Raw genomic sequence first — 13,685 nt, 5'->3', positions numbered from 1 at the left:
TTGTGGCGCTCTTCCTTTGTAATCTAGGTTCTTGAGACGGGTTCTTCAATGGGTCTAGATTTTGATATAATCTAGGTTCTTTGAACAAGTTCTGATCGGGTCTAGATTCTCCATCCATATAGTTTGGTTTTCTTGGGGTTGTTTTTCCAGTATTTTTGTTGGGTCTCAAAGCAAGTCATTTGGGGTTCACATCATTAACCGTCGTAACTTAATTCTAGCTTTGGACAGATTGACTAAAAGAAACCCATCTTTTCTTTAAATCTTCCAATTTTAACCCCCATATGCCATACCATTATGTTCCCTCAAGCTCAAGATGTGCCATAAGCCCCTTATGTTGCCTTTGTTAAGCTTGTAAACGGAGTTAAGGGCATTAATCAACTTACAAGTGATTAATCATGTCTAAACTATGTTTCAAACTTAATTTCATTTTTGATTCTTTTTCTACATTTTTATATGGACATTGATACTTTTATTTTTGTTTCCCATCATTGTTAAAGGAGAATAGAAGATTAGACTTCATCCACCACATTTCGAAACAAGGAAAGTCATTCCAACTCCCAAGTCACTGCCAATCACCACCTAGGTGCATCCCCAAGTGCCTTGCACCTAATCGGACCCCAGCCTATGTTGTTCACACTAATTTCTCAAGTGAAATCTCATCAAACGCATCCCACCTGAACCGTCTAGCTCATTTCTAGCATGGGGATGAACTGACACGAAGAGACCTGTCTTTTCTATCGTTCTTCCATTTGTAGCCCTAGATGTGCCTTATCTAGCCCTGGTGAAACTTGTAACCGGTGTTAACGGCATTAATTAACTTCCAACCAATTACTAATGTCTAAACCATGTTTCAAGCTTAATTTGCTTTTTAATTCTTTGTCAGCATTTTTATATGGACATTAATCCTTTTATTGTTGTTTCCCATCATTCTCTTGGTAAATTAGAAGATTAGACTTGATTCACCAGCTTTCAAAACAAGGAAAGCCATTCCAAAGCCCAAGTCACTGCCAATCGCCACCTAGGTGCAACTCCATGTGCATTGCAACTAATCGGACTCTATCCTATGCCGTTTATGCCATTTTCTCAAGGGAAATCTCAGCAACTACATCCCCCCTTAACCGTCGAAACTCAGGTCTAGCATTGGACGAATTGACTCAAACAAACCCATCTTTTCCTTCAATCTTCCAATTGTAACCCACAGATGGCATGCCATTGGTTTCCCACAAGCCCAAGACGTGTCGTACCCGCCTTATTTTGCCTTGGTTAAGCTTGTAACGGGAGTTAAGGTCAATTAATCAACTTACAAGTGATTAGTCAGCTTTAAACCATGTTTCAAACTTAATTTCATTTTTAATTCTTTGTCACCATTTTTATATGGACATTAATACTTTCATTGTTGTTTCCCATCATTCTTAGAAGAGAATAGTAGATTAGACTTTATCCACCACATTTCGAAACAAGGAAAGTCATTCCAACTCCCAAGTCACTGCCAATCACCACCTAGGTGCATCTCCATGTGCGTTGCAACTAACCGGACCCCAGCCTATGCCGTTCACACTAATTTCTCAAGTGAAATCTCAGCAAATGCATCCCACCTTAACCGTCTAGCTCATTTCAAGCATGGGATGAACAGACACGAAGAGACCTGTCTTTTCTATCGTTCTTCCAATTGTAGCCCTAGATGTGCCTTATCTTGCCTTGGTGAAACTTGTAACCGGTGTTAAGGGCATTAATTAACTTCCAACCGATTACTAATGTCTAAACCATGTTTCAAGCTTAATTTGCTTTTTAATTCTTTGTCACCATTTTTATATGGACATTAATACTGTTATTGTTGTTTCCCATCATTCTCTTGGTAAATTAGAAGATTAGACTTGATTCACCAGCTTTCAAAACAAGGAAAGCCATTCCAAAGCCCAAGTCACTGCCAATCGCCACCTAGGTGCAACTCCATGTGCATTGCAACTAATCGGACTCTATCCTATGCCGTTTATGCCATTTTCTCAAGGGAAATCTCAGCAACTACATCCCCCCTTAACCGTCGAAACTCAGGTCTAGCATTGGACGAATTGACTCAAACAAACCCATCTTTTCCTTCAATCTTCCAATTGTAACCCACAGATGGCATGCCATTGGTTTCCCACAAGCCCAAGACGTGTCGTACCCGCCTTATTTTGCCTTGGTTAAGCTTGTAATGGGAGTTAAGGTCAATTAATCAACTTACAAGTGATTAGTCAGCTCTAAACCATGTTTCAAATTTAATTTCATTTTTAATTCTTTGTCACCATTTTTATATGGACATTAATACTTTCATTGTTGTTTCCCATCATTCTTAGAAGAGAATAGTAGATTAGACTTTATCCACCACAGTTCTAAACAAGGAAAGTCATTCCATGTCCCAAGTCACCGCCAATCACCACCTAGGTGCATCTCCATGTGCGTTGCAACTAACCGGACCCCAGCCTATGCCGTTCACACTAATTTCTCAAGTGAAATCTCAGCAAATGCATCCCACCTTAACCGTCTAGCTCATTTCAAGCATGGGATGAACAGACATGAAGAGATCAGTCTTTTCTATCGTTCTTCCAATTGTAGCCCTAGATGTGCCTTATCTTGCCTTGGTGAAACTTGTAACCGGTGTTAAGGGCATTAATTAACTTACAACCGATTACTCATGTCTAAACCATGTTCCAAGCTTAATTTGCTTTTTAATTCTTTGTCACCATTTTTATATGGACATTAATACTGTTATTGTTGTTTCCCATCATTCTCTGGGTAAATTAGAAGGTTAGCCTTGATTCACCAGCTTTCAAAACAGGGAAAGCCATTCAAACGCCCAAGTCATCGCCAATCGCCACCTAGGTGCACCTCCATGTGCATTGCAACTAATCGAACTCTACCCTATGCCGTTTACGCCATTTTTTCAAGGGAAATCTCAGCAACTACATCCCCCCCTTAACCATCGAAACTCAGGTCTAGCATTGGACGAATTGACTCAAACAATCCCATCTTTTCCTTCAATCTTCTGATTGTAAACCACAGATGCCATGCCATTGTTTTCCCCCAAGCCCAAGACGTGCCGTACTCGCCTTATCTTGCCTTGGTTAAGCTTGTAACGGTAGTTAAGGTCAATTAATCAACTTACAAGTGATTAGTCATCTCTAAACCATGTTTCAAACTTAATTTCATATTTAATTCTTTGTCACCTTTTTTATATGGACATTAATACTTTTATTGTTGTTTCCCATCATTCTCAGAGTGAATTAGAGAAGATTAGACTTCATTCACCACCTTTCAATACAAAGAAAGTCATTCTAATGCCAAAGTCATCGCCAATTGTCCTGTACGTGCACCTCCATGTGCATTGCAGCTAATCAGACTCTTGCCTATGCTGTTTACTCTATTTTCTAAAGAGAAATCTCATCAAATACATCACACCATAACCTTCATAACTTAATTCTAGCATTGGACAGATTGACTCAAAGAAACCCATCTTTTCTTTAAATCTTCCAATTTTAACCCACATATGCCATACCATTATGTTCCCTCAAGCTCAAGACGTGCCATAAGCCCCTTATGCTGCCTTTGTTCAGCTTGTAAATGGAGTTAAGAGCATTAATCAACTTACAAGTGATTAATCATGTCTAAACTATGTTTCAAACTTAATTTCATTTTTAATTCTTTTTCTCCACTTTTATATAGACATTAATACTTTTATTTTTGTTTTCCATCATTCTCTGAGTAAATTAGAAGATTAGACTTCATTCACCAGCTTTCAAAATAAGGAAAGCCATTCCAACGCCCAAGTCACTGCCAATCGCCACCTAGGTGCAACTCCATGTGCATTGCAACTAATCGGACTCTATCTTATGCCGTTTACGCCATTTTCTCAAGGGAAATCTCAGCAACTGCATCCCCCCTTAACTGTCAAAACTCAGGTCTAGCATTGGACGAATTGCCTCAAACAAACCCATCTTTTCCTTCAATCTTCCAATTGTAACCCACAGAGGGCATGCCATTGGTTTCCCACAAAGCCCAAGACGTGCGGTACCCGCCTTATGTTGCCTTGGTTAAGCTTGTAACCGGAGTTAAGGTCAATTACTCAACGTACAAGTGATTAGTCATCTCTAAACCATGTTTCAAAATTAATTTCCTTTTTAATTCTTTCTCGCCACTTTTATAAGGACATGAATACTGTTATTGTTGTTTCCCATCATTCTTAGAGGAGAATAGAAGATTACACTTAATCCACCACATTTCGAAACAAGGAAAGTCATTCCAACTCCCAAGTCACCGCCAATCACCACCTAGGTGCATCTCCATGTGTGTTGCAACTAATCGGACCCCAGCTTATGCCGTTCACACTAATTTCTTAGGTGACATCTCATCAAATGCATCCCACCTGAACCGTCTAGCTCATTTCTAGCATGGGGATCAACTGGCGCGAAGAGACCTGTCTTTTGTATCGTTCTTCCAATTGTAGCCCTAGATGTGCCTTATCTAGCCTTGGTGAAACTTGTTACCGGTGTTAAGGGCATTAATTAACTTCCAACCGATTACTCATGTCTAAACCATGTTTCAAGCTTAATTTGCTTTTTAATTCTTTGTCACTATTTTTATATGGACATTAATACTTTTATTGTTGTTTCCCATCATTCTCTACGTAAATTAGAAGATTAGCCTTGATTCACCAGCTTTCAAAACAAGGAAAGCCATTCCAACGCCCAAGTCACCGCCAATCGCCACCTAGATGCACCTCCATGTGCATTGCAACTAATCGAACTCTACCCTATGCCGTTTATGCCATTTTTTCAAGGGAAATCTCAACAAGTACATCCCCCCCTTAACCGTCGAAACTCAGGTCTAGCATTGGACGAATTGACTCAAACAAACCCATCTTTTCGTTCAATCCTCCGATTGTAAACCACAGATGCCTTGCCATTGTTTTCCGCCAAGCCCAAGACGTCACGTACTCACCTTATCTTGCCTTGGTTAAGCTTGTAATGGGAGTTAAGGTCAATTAATCAACTTACAAGTGATTAGTCAGCTCTAAACCATGTTTCAAACTTAATTTCATTTTTAATTCTTTGTCACCATTTTTATATGGACATTAATACTTTCATTGTTGTTTCCCATCATTCTTAGAGGTGAATAGAAGATTAGACTTTATCCACAATATTTCAAAACAAGGAAAGTCATTCCCACTCCCAAGTCACCGCCAATCACCACCTGGGTGCATCTCCATGTGCGTTGCAACTAATCGAACCCAAGCCTATGCCGTTCACACTAATTTCTCAAGTGAAATCTCAGCAAATGCATCCCACCTTAACCGTCTAGCTCATTTGTAGCATGGGATGAACTGACATGAAGAGACCTGTCTTTTCTATCGTTCTTCCAATTGTAGCCCTAGATGTGCCTTATCTAGCCTTGGTGAAACTTATAACCGGTGTTAAGGGCATTAATTAACTTACAACAGATTCCTCATGTCTACACCATGTTTCAAGCTTAATTTGCTTTTTAATTCTTTGTCACCGTTTTTATATGGACATTAATACTTTTATTTTTTTTCCCATCATTCTCTGAGTAAATTAGAAGATTAGACTTGATTCACCAGCTTTCACAACAAGGAAAGCCATTCCAACGCCCAAGTCACTGCCAATCGCCACCTAGGTGCAACTCCATGTGCATTGCAACTAATCGGACTCTATCCTATGCCGTTTATGCCATTTTCTCAAGGGAAATCTCAGCAACTACATCCCCCCTTAACCGTCGAAACTCAGGTCTAGCATTGGATGAATTAACTCAAACAAACCCATCTTTTCCTTCAATCTTCCAATTGTAACCGACAGATGGCATGCCATTGGTTACCTACAAGCCAAGACGTGCCGTACCCGCCTTATGTTGCCTTGGTTAAGCTTGTAACCGGAGTTAAGGTCAATTAATCAACGTACAAATGATTAGTCATCTGATGAGTGTGCGAAAGTGCACTCTATATACCCTATTATTGGACTAAAATGCTAAAATGTGAATAGAAATCATAAGAACTAATGTGTATTCTTAAATTGAATTTCTATTTACGTTGGGATACTCCTAAACAGTTTTTTTATGTCTAATTTCAGAGTTTATAAAAGATCAAGTCAAGCCGAGTCAAATTCAAAGGAGGACATTCATGGGATTTGAGAGCAATTTGGAAGAAAAGAAAAAGAAAAAAATCACAAAATGAAACCACAAGAAGTCCAAGTCTGAATTTCGCTAGGAGATAGTCTGGACATACTTTAGTCTTTTGACTGTATCTTTTTACTCATATATCGGATTGATGCGATTCTTAATGCATTGGGAATCTATCTTAAAGGGCTATAACTTTTTCTCTAATAAGGATTTCCAAATTCGAACTCCTGAAGGCTGTATGTGGCTGGCAAGATAAGTCCTAAAATTTAGGCAATTTTTTTATGCGGAAATCAAGAGGACATTAGGGTTTCTTTCTTACCCTATATAAGCATATCATTAGCACGAAATGGAGGGGAGTAAGAGGCAGATCTGAAGAGTGGAGAAAATTACTTCCACGGCCACCGTTCGCTTCAGTTTTCTCTAGAGATTTTTGTTGTCCATTATATTTATGGGTAACTAAATTCTCAAGTAGGGTTAGGGATGAACTTGCACATTATATGGTATTTCTAATTTATTCTTAATTCATGTATTTGATTTTCAATTGCTAAAAATCTTTTGTTTTATCATTCTCAATTCATCGTTGATGTTTTCTTCTCCGAATAATCATAGAATTTATTGTGTTTATGGATTCAGTCATGCTTTTTCTATTGAATGGATTAGTTCTTTGATTATATTTGGATCAATTATTTATCTATATTGATTTAGTTTTTTGCTGCAATATCGCTTCCTGAGTATATTGTCGTCATTAGATTTTATCAATAGGGGTAGTAATTCACGTTTTTTAAAAGTGGTGAATGTTTTTTCAAAGGGTTACATTTTATTTAACTCTGGTTTATAAATCTATACCTTCCGATTGGGAATTGCGGGAATTGAGTTCCTAATTGAGTTATCCAATGAATTAAGAATAATTAAAATACCAGATTTGTGCAAAGGATTCCCGATGCTCTACTGTTTGTCAAATTTGAGTACTTTTTCTGTTAATCACTTTGCTTCACTTAAATTTACATTTAAAATTAATCTTTGTTCTCTATTACTTATTTAATATTTTTTCTTTAGTTTCTTTGTTCCTCTTGCTATTCTTTTAATTTGTCTTCCTGTAGAATCGACACCCCAAAGCAGTGCTGCAACTACCGCGTTATTCTTTGGGCGTAATCAAATTTTGGCGCCGTTGCCGGGGAGACGGTAGAAGAATTCTGAGATGGTTTTTCTTTTCAACAGTTTGTAAAGGCCGTAACTTCATTCCCTCTTTTAGCTTGCTGCATTTTTTTTATTTTCTATTTCTTTTTGTAGTTTTTTTTAGTGTTGCGTCTTTCTCTACCTTCCATGCACAGGTATAGAGATGCCTTTGGTCGGTTTGTATGGACATTAATACTTTTATATGGACATTAATACTTTTATTTTTGTTTCCCATTGACTCGTGGTCGAATGTGCTTCCAAGTGTAGAAGTGTCAAGTTGTATCAAGGATAAGTCCAGGATCGTATTCCACAGGGACAATGGGTTATCAAAGCGTATAAGAGATTTGTGAGTAACAAATGAATCAAGTATGAGTGATGAAAATAAAATTCAAATCCAATGCAAAAAGATAATCGAAGTTGAAATTAGAGTTTCTAAAAAAAACAAATTAACGAACACTTGAGTTGGGCATGAGACTCTCTTTATTTTGGATTCTAGATAATTTTCTCGTTTAACAACCCAATCAAGGCATTGATAATCGGAAGATAAAAAGATAAGCTCAAGATTTGCAATATTTTCCTAAGGGATTTTCTACTTTACTAGCCGAACACACATTAACAAACAACTGAGAGAGGCCTTGATAGTTTTTAAGCTTTTGTTGTGCCTTAAGTCAACAACAAAACAAGAGCAAGAGCCGCAATCTATTTTCAATTTAAATCCGACTAGTAACATAGTGAAATCAACAATTATCAACAGAACATTGCATCGATTTAGAATCCAGAACAAATCACGTCCCATTCCACAACCCAAGTTTTAAAAATTAGCTACACATGATATTTCTAGCAACAAAAATTAATCTATTTAAAGCCATAACAAAATCTGAGAGCAAAAATAAACCCAAAATAAAAATGAGCCTAAACGAATGAAAAAATCGCAGCACAGGAAAAATAAAACCAAAAAAAAAACTACCGAAGGCCAAAATAAAAGTTGTCCGAAAAGGCCAAAACTAAACTGCAGAGAGAAAGAAATGAAGAACAACCCAGAAAAAAAAAAAATGAAGAAGCAACCGAACTAGAAAATGAAATCTAGCCGAAGGTCTCGCAACCACTAAGAAACGAAGAAGCAGTAATACGAAACGGAAGAAAAAAATAACAATAAAACTGAACATCCCAAGAGAGAGAGTTCCGTCTCCAACGAAGAGACTCAGCCCAAAACTAAGAACGAGTAAAAAAACCAAAACGATAACCGACTGAAAGCTGTCCGTAAAGCTTCAAAGTGTAAAGAAAAAAAAGTTAAACATTCCCTGTTGCCTCACGGTCTGAACTGTAGAAAAATAAAAATAAGAACTACTCCTACTGCCTAACGAAAACAATAAAACTCAAAAGTCAAAACAAAAAAAAATAATGAAACCGAGAGAGAGAGCAGGCCTTCCGTCTATATGAAAAGAAAAGAAAAACTAAAGACTGCTGCCCCAAGATTCTAACGAAAACAGAGTTGTCCCTCAAATGAAACCACCCAACTGCTACTTAAACGAAAAAAAGAAAGGAAATAAAAACTCTGCACTACTCCCCCCCTTAGCGTCTGAAACGAAAGAAAAGTAAAAGCAAAAGCTCCAAAACTAAGCTACTGCACTCCCCTCAAAACAAAAACAAGAATTTTCTTCCTCTAGCGTCTGAAACTTCCAGCTAAATAAATGGCTCATTCCCTGCTGTTGCTGCTTCCCATCCACATGAAAAAAGAAAAAGAAATAAAAAGCTCTATTGCTGCACGTTCAACTTCCATGTGCAGAAGCAAGAAAGGTGAAGTGAACAGCTTTGCTGGTCTGCATGTGTGAACTGGTCCGAATGCTTTGTTGTCTGCTGTAACGTCCGAGTGCCTTTCTGCATGTGTGAATGGGTTTCTTTCTGCTGCTGTACAGCGTGTGTGAGTCTACTGCATGTGTGTGTCTACTGTAACGTGCTGCCCGAGTGGTCTTGTTGCTGCACATGTAAGTTATCTTCTCCTGCTGTGGTAGCTGCTGCACATCCGAGTGATCTGGGTGTCTTTTTGCTGCTGTACATTTACTGGTCTACATGTGTACATGTGTGCATGCATGTGTGAGCTGGTCCATGTTTTCTGCATGTGTTATTTCTCTTCTCCTGCTGTAGCAGCTGCTGCACATCCGAGTGAGTGGATGTGTCACTTTTCTACAACGTGTTGTCCATGTGATGCTGCTTGTGTAAATGGTCTGCATGTTTGCATGTGTGAGTCCGCTGCATGGTGTCCGTGTGGTTTTCTTTCTTCATGTGTGAGTTGGTGTGATCCGAATGATGCTGCATTTGATCTCTATTAGATGAGATTCCATAAAACCATAATTAACTTCTCTATTTTCTCATAGGTCCCATTCTTTCTTTCATTCCATAAATGCCCTACAATATATAAATGAAATGATATTATAGTTTAAGTATTTCAAGGGCAAATATGAGACTTTGACATGCAAAAATATTGGCATCAATTAATTTGACATTCAATATTAGAATTTGATGCATAATTAAGTGTTCAATCTTTATTTGATAAAATAAATCACTCATTTAAACAACTTAATTATGCAATTCTAACCCTTTATCACACCCCCCAACTAGCTTTTTGCTAGACTCTAGCAAATAAAGTGAATGAATTCATGCAAAGGTGAGATTTCCAACTACAATTTCAAAAGAAGTTCGAGAATCACATACCATGAAATAGACTTGTTGAGTTTAAGAACACTGGAGAAAGATTAATCCGAATTTTGTATCAACTAAGAGATTTATACACAATTTAGTTAATCAACCAAGGGAATTACATGTAACAAAGCTTGCTTTCTTTCAAGTGCATGGAAATGGGGTTAGAATTCCAAGATCGACTACCAAGAGACATTAACAGTTTCAATCACAACAACCAATCTGAGAAAACCACATGGTCTTACTCTAATTCAAAACCATTGTAGTGGCGGCTTTCACGCCATTAACACTTTGAAAGGCGCTTACTTTTTTCTTTGTAAGGACCCTAGTAATAGGCAGCCTTTTCCACTATACAAATATAATTTTTATTTTTTTTATGTTTTTAGATTTCCTAGTGGGGTAATCGGACCTATGAATGTGCGCCTACCCACACTTTCACAAGTCAGCCCTTACCACTAGTCTACCTAAAGGATTTTTCTCTTTTTTTTTTTTATTATTTATTTTTGATCCCTGGCTTGTCCCTTTTCTCATTTAATTCATTTCAGATCTCTTCCTAAGCCATTAGGATATGGTTCATTAGAGTCTCAAACAATTGAGGTGTAAGTCAACCAACAATGACTCAATGTAGTCTTTCTAGGCCTTCTGGGTATGTATTGTGTGTGTTTTAGCAAAACTTTTAACATCTTTCCCTTGGTTTAACAACTAAATAAAATGGATAAATCCCTCTTTTGACATATACTCTTATTTGCACTACATTCCACATGTTCCATGACCTCAACAAATCTCCTTTTTTTTTTTTTTTTAAGTGGACCAAAATATGTCTAAGGCATGCAAACAGAGAAATAAATTCTCTTCCACCCCCAACTAGATTGTAGCATTGTCCTCAATGATGCAAGAGAAATGAAAGAATTTATACAAAGAGAGTAGTTAAGGGGCAAAACAACTAATAGAAGAACCGAAAATTCAAAGAAAAACTGAAGGAAAGAGGAAAAGGAAGTACCTGGATAGCTTTGAAAGGAATGCAGCCAAAATAAAAATAAAAACTGAAGAACAAAAGAAAACAATGAAAAGAGATGGATAGATCAAGAACCATCAATTAGGATCAAGCAAATGTAGAGTAGATTCCTCAGGTGCAAAGTTAGAAATAAAAGGCTTGAGCCTTTGACCATTAACCTTAAAAATGTTACCATTGAGAGGATTCATTATCTCTATAGCACCATGAGGAAAAACAGTTTGTACCACATAAGGCCCACTCCATCGAGACCTTAACTTACCAGGGAACAAGTGTAACCGAGAGTTATACAATAACACTTTTTTATTAGGCTCAAAAGTCTTACGTTGGATGTGTTTGTCATGGAAATTCTTCATTCTTTCTTTGGACAACTTAGAGTTGTTGTAGGCATCCTTCCTCAACTCATCCAACTCAGACAACTGCAATTTTCTCACACAACCAGCTTTATCAATGTTAAAATTGCATTGCTTAATGGCCCAATACGTTCTATGTTCCAACTCTACAGGCAAATGGCAAGCCTTACCATACACTAGTCTATATGGAGACATGCCCAAAATGGTTTTAAAGGCTGTTCTATAAGCCCACAAGGCATCAGACAATCTCAAAGACCAATCCTTCCTGTTTGGGTTAACTGTTTTTTCAAGAATTTTTTTAATCTCCCTATTCGCTAGTTCAGCTAGTCCATTGGTTTGAGGATGATAGGGAGTAGAGATTTTGTGATGGATACCGTACTTCTTCATTAAGGCCGAGAAATGCTTGTTACAAAAATGGGTGCCATTATCACTTATTATGGCTTTAGGCATGCCAAACCTTGCAAAAATGTTTTCTTTCAAAAATTTTAAAACAACTTGATGATCATTAGATTTGCAAGGAATTGCCTCAACCCACTTAGAAACATAGTCAATAGCAACCAAAATGTACAAATAGCCATAAGAAGAAGGAAACTGTCCCATAAAATCTATCCCCCAACAATCAAAAATTTCAATCACTAGTATGGGTTGCATAGGCATCATATTTCTCCTAGTGATTACTCCTAATTTCTGACAAGGTTCATGATGGCTTGCAAAATTTCATATTGCAGATTTTACAAGTTCGCTCGAGCGGAGGCTTTTGGCCGCTCGAGCGAATTCAGGCAGATTCAAACGCTCGACTGCCGCTCGACAGGGAGCTCGAGCAGGTTGCTGAAAAACGAAGATCGCTAGAGCGGAGACATTGGCCGCTCGAGCGAAATCAGGCAGAGTCGAACGCTCGATGTGCGCTCGATAGGACGCTCGAGCGAAATCAGGCAGAGTCGAACGCTCGACGCGCGCTCGACACCCCGCTCGAGCGAACATCGTATTTTGACAGATTTTAGGTTTTCCGCCGTGGGACCATATAAAAGGCCATTCTTCACTCTAGAGCCGCGGTTTTTGACTGGAGAACACTCTTTGGGAGAGAAAAACATAGCTAGAGGGATTCAAATCATTTGTTTTGGAGACGGAATTCCAATTTATTGCACGTACGTTGGATTCATACACGAGCACGGACGGGAGAAAGGCGTTGAATCGTTCCCTTGAGCTTTTGACGACCAGTTGAGGCTGCAAGGAGGATTTTTCAGTGTTTATTTTCTTCTTCCCATCTTCTCAGAACAATTATGGTGAATTCGTTTATGTTGAATTCCAATTCTAGTATGAGCTAAATTTTCTTCTTTCTAGGAAAACGATGTAACCTAATTCCGAACTATGCTTGTTTGTCCATGCTAATTTAATGCTATTCTCTATTTGTTTATCTGATTTATTCTGAGTTTAATGCTTCTAATTAACTGGCCATTGATTAGATGATTATTAATCTTGTGATTTGCTATCGAAAGAGGGAATCATAGGGTAGATCTTGGACATTTCAGCATAGGTAAGTATAGAGATCGAAAGACTTGTATGAACCTGTGTAGTAATTAAATCATTGGTCTTATTGCGTTCTTGATTATTTAATTTGCATACTCTTGTGTGAATTGATAAACTAGAATCACTTCCAATTGACTATCGAAAGAGGCTTTTGGATGAATTAGAGATTTGCTAATAGACAAAAGAGGTTTAAGTTAAATTAGCTGGATGAGAAAAGCATAGTGAAGAATTATGGTGAAATCGATTTCCTAGAAGGTTTCTTCCCCATTGAATTTGATCTTTGAAAGTCAGTTTTATTTTCTTTGCTTATTTCTCTTTGAGTTGATCTAAGTTTATTTGCAACTACAAAAACCTTAGCGATTCCTCTAGATAAAATTGAGATTAGTAAAATTTTGGTATTTGGCAAGAGTAAGGTACCAATCCCTGAGGACGATACTCTACTTATTACTTTACTATAAAACTACGATACTGTGCACTTGCAGTTTTGCACCGGTCAAGTTTTTGGCGCCGTTGCCGGGGATTGGTTTATTCTTATTCTTTTTGTCAATATCGATACAAAGTAATCTTGGTTTTAATTTAGAATTTTGTTTTAATTTGTTCTACAGGTGTGTTTTTGACATTGGATGCGCCGTACTAGATCTCGTGACATTATTCCTGTTGATCCGGAGATTGAAAGAACTCTTAGATCACTAAGAAGAAATAAGATACTAGTCATGGCTGAAGAAGATCGTGAGGTACTACCACGCACCTTG

This window comes from Carya illinoinensis, chromosome 6, assembly GCF_018687715.1.
Source record: "Carya illinoinensis cultivar Pawnee chromosome 6, C.illinoinensisPawnee_v1, whole genome shotgun sequence".
NCBI lineage: Eukaryota > Viridiplantae > Streptophyta > Magnoliopsida > Fagales > Juglandaceae > Carya > Carya illinoinensis.
This window is presented reverse-complemented; position numbering follows the sequence as displayed.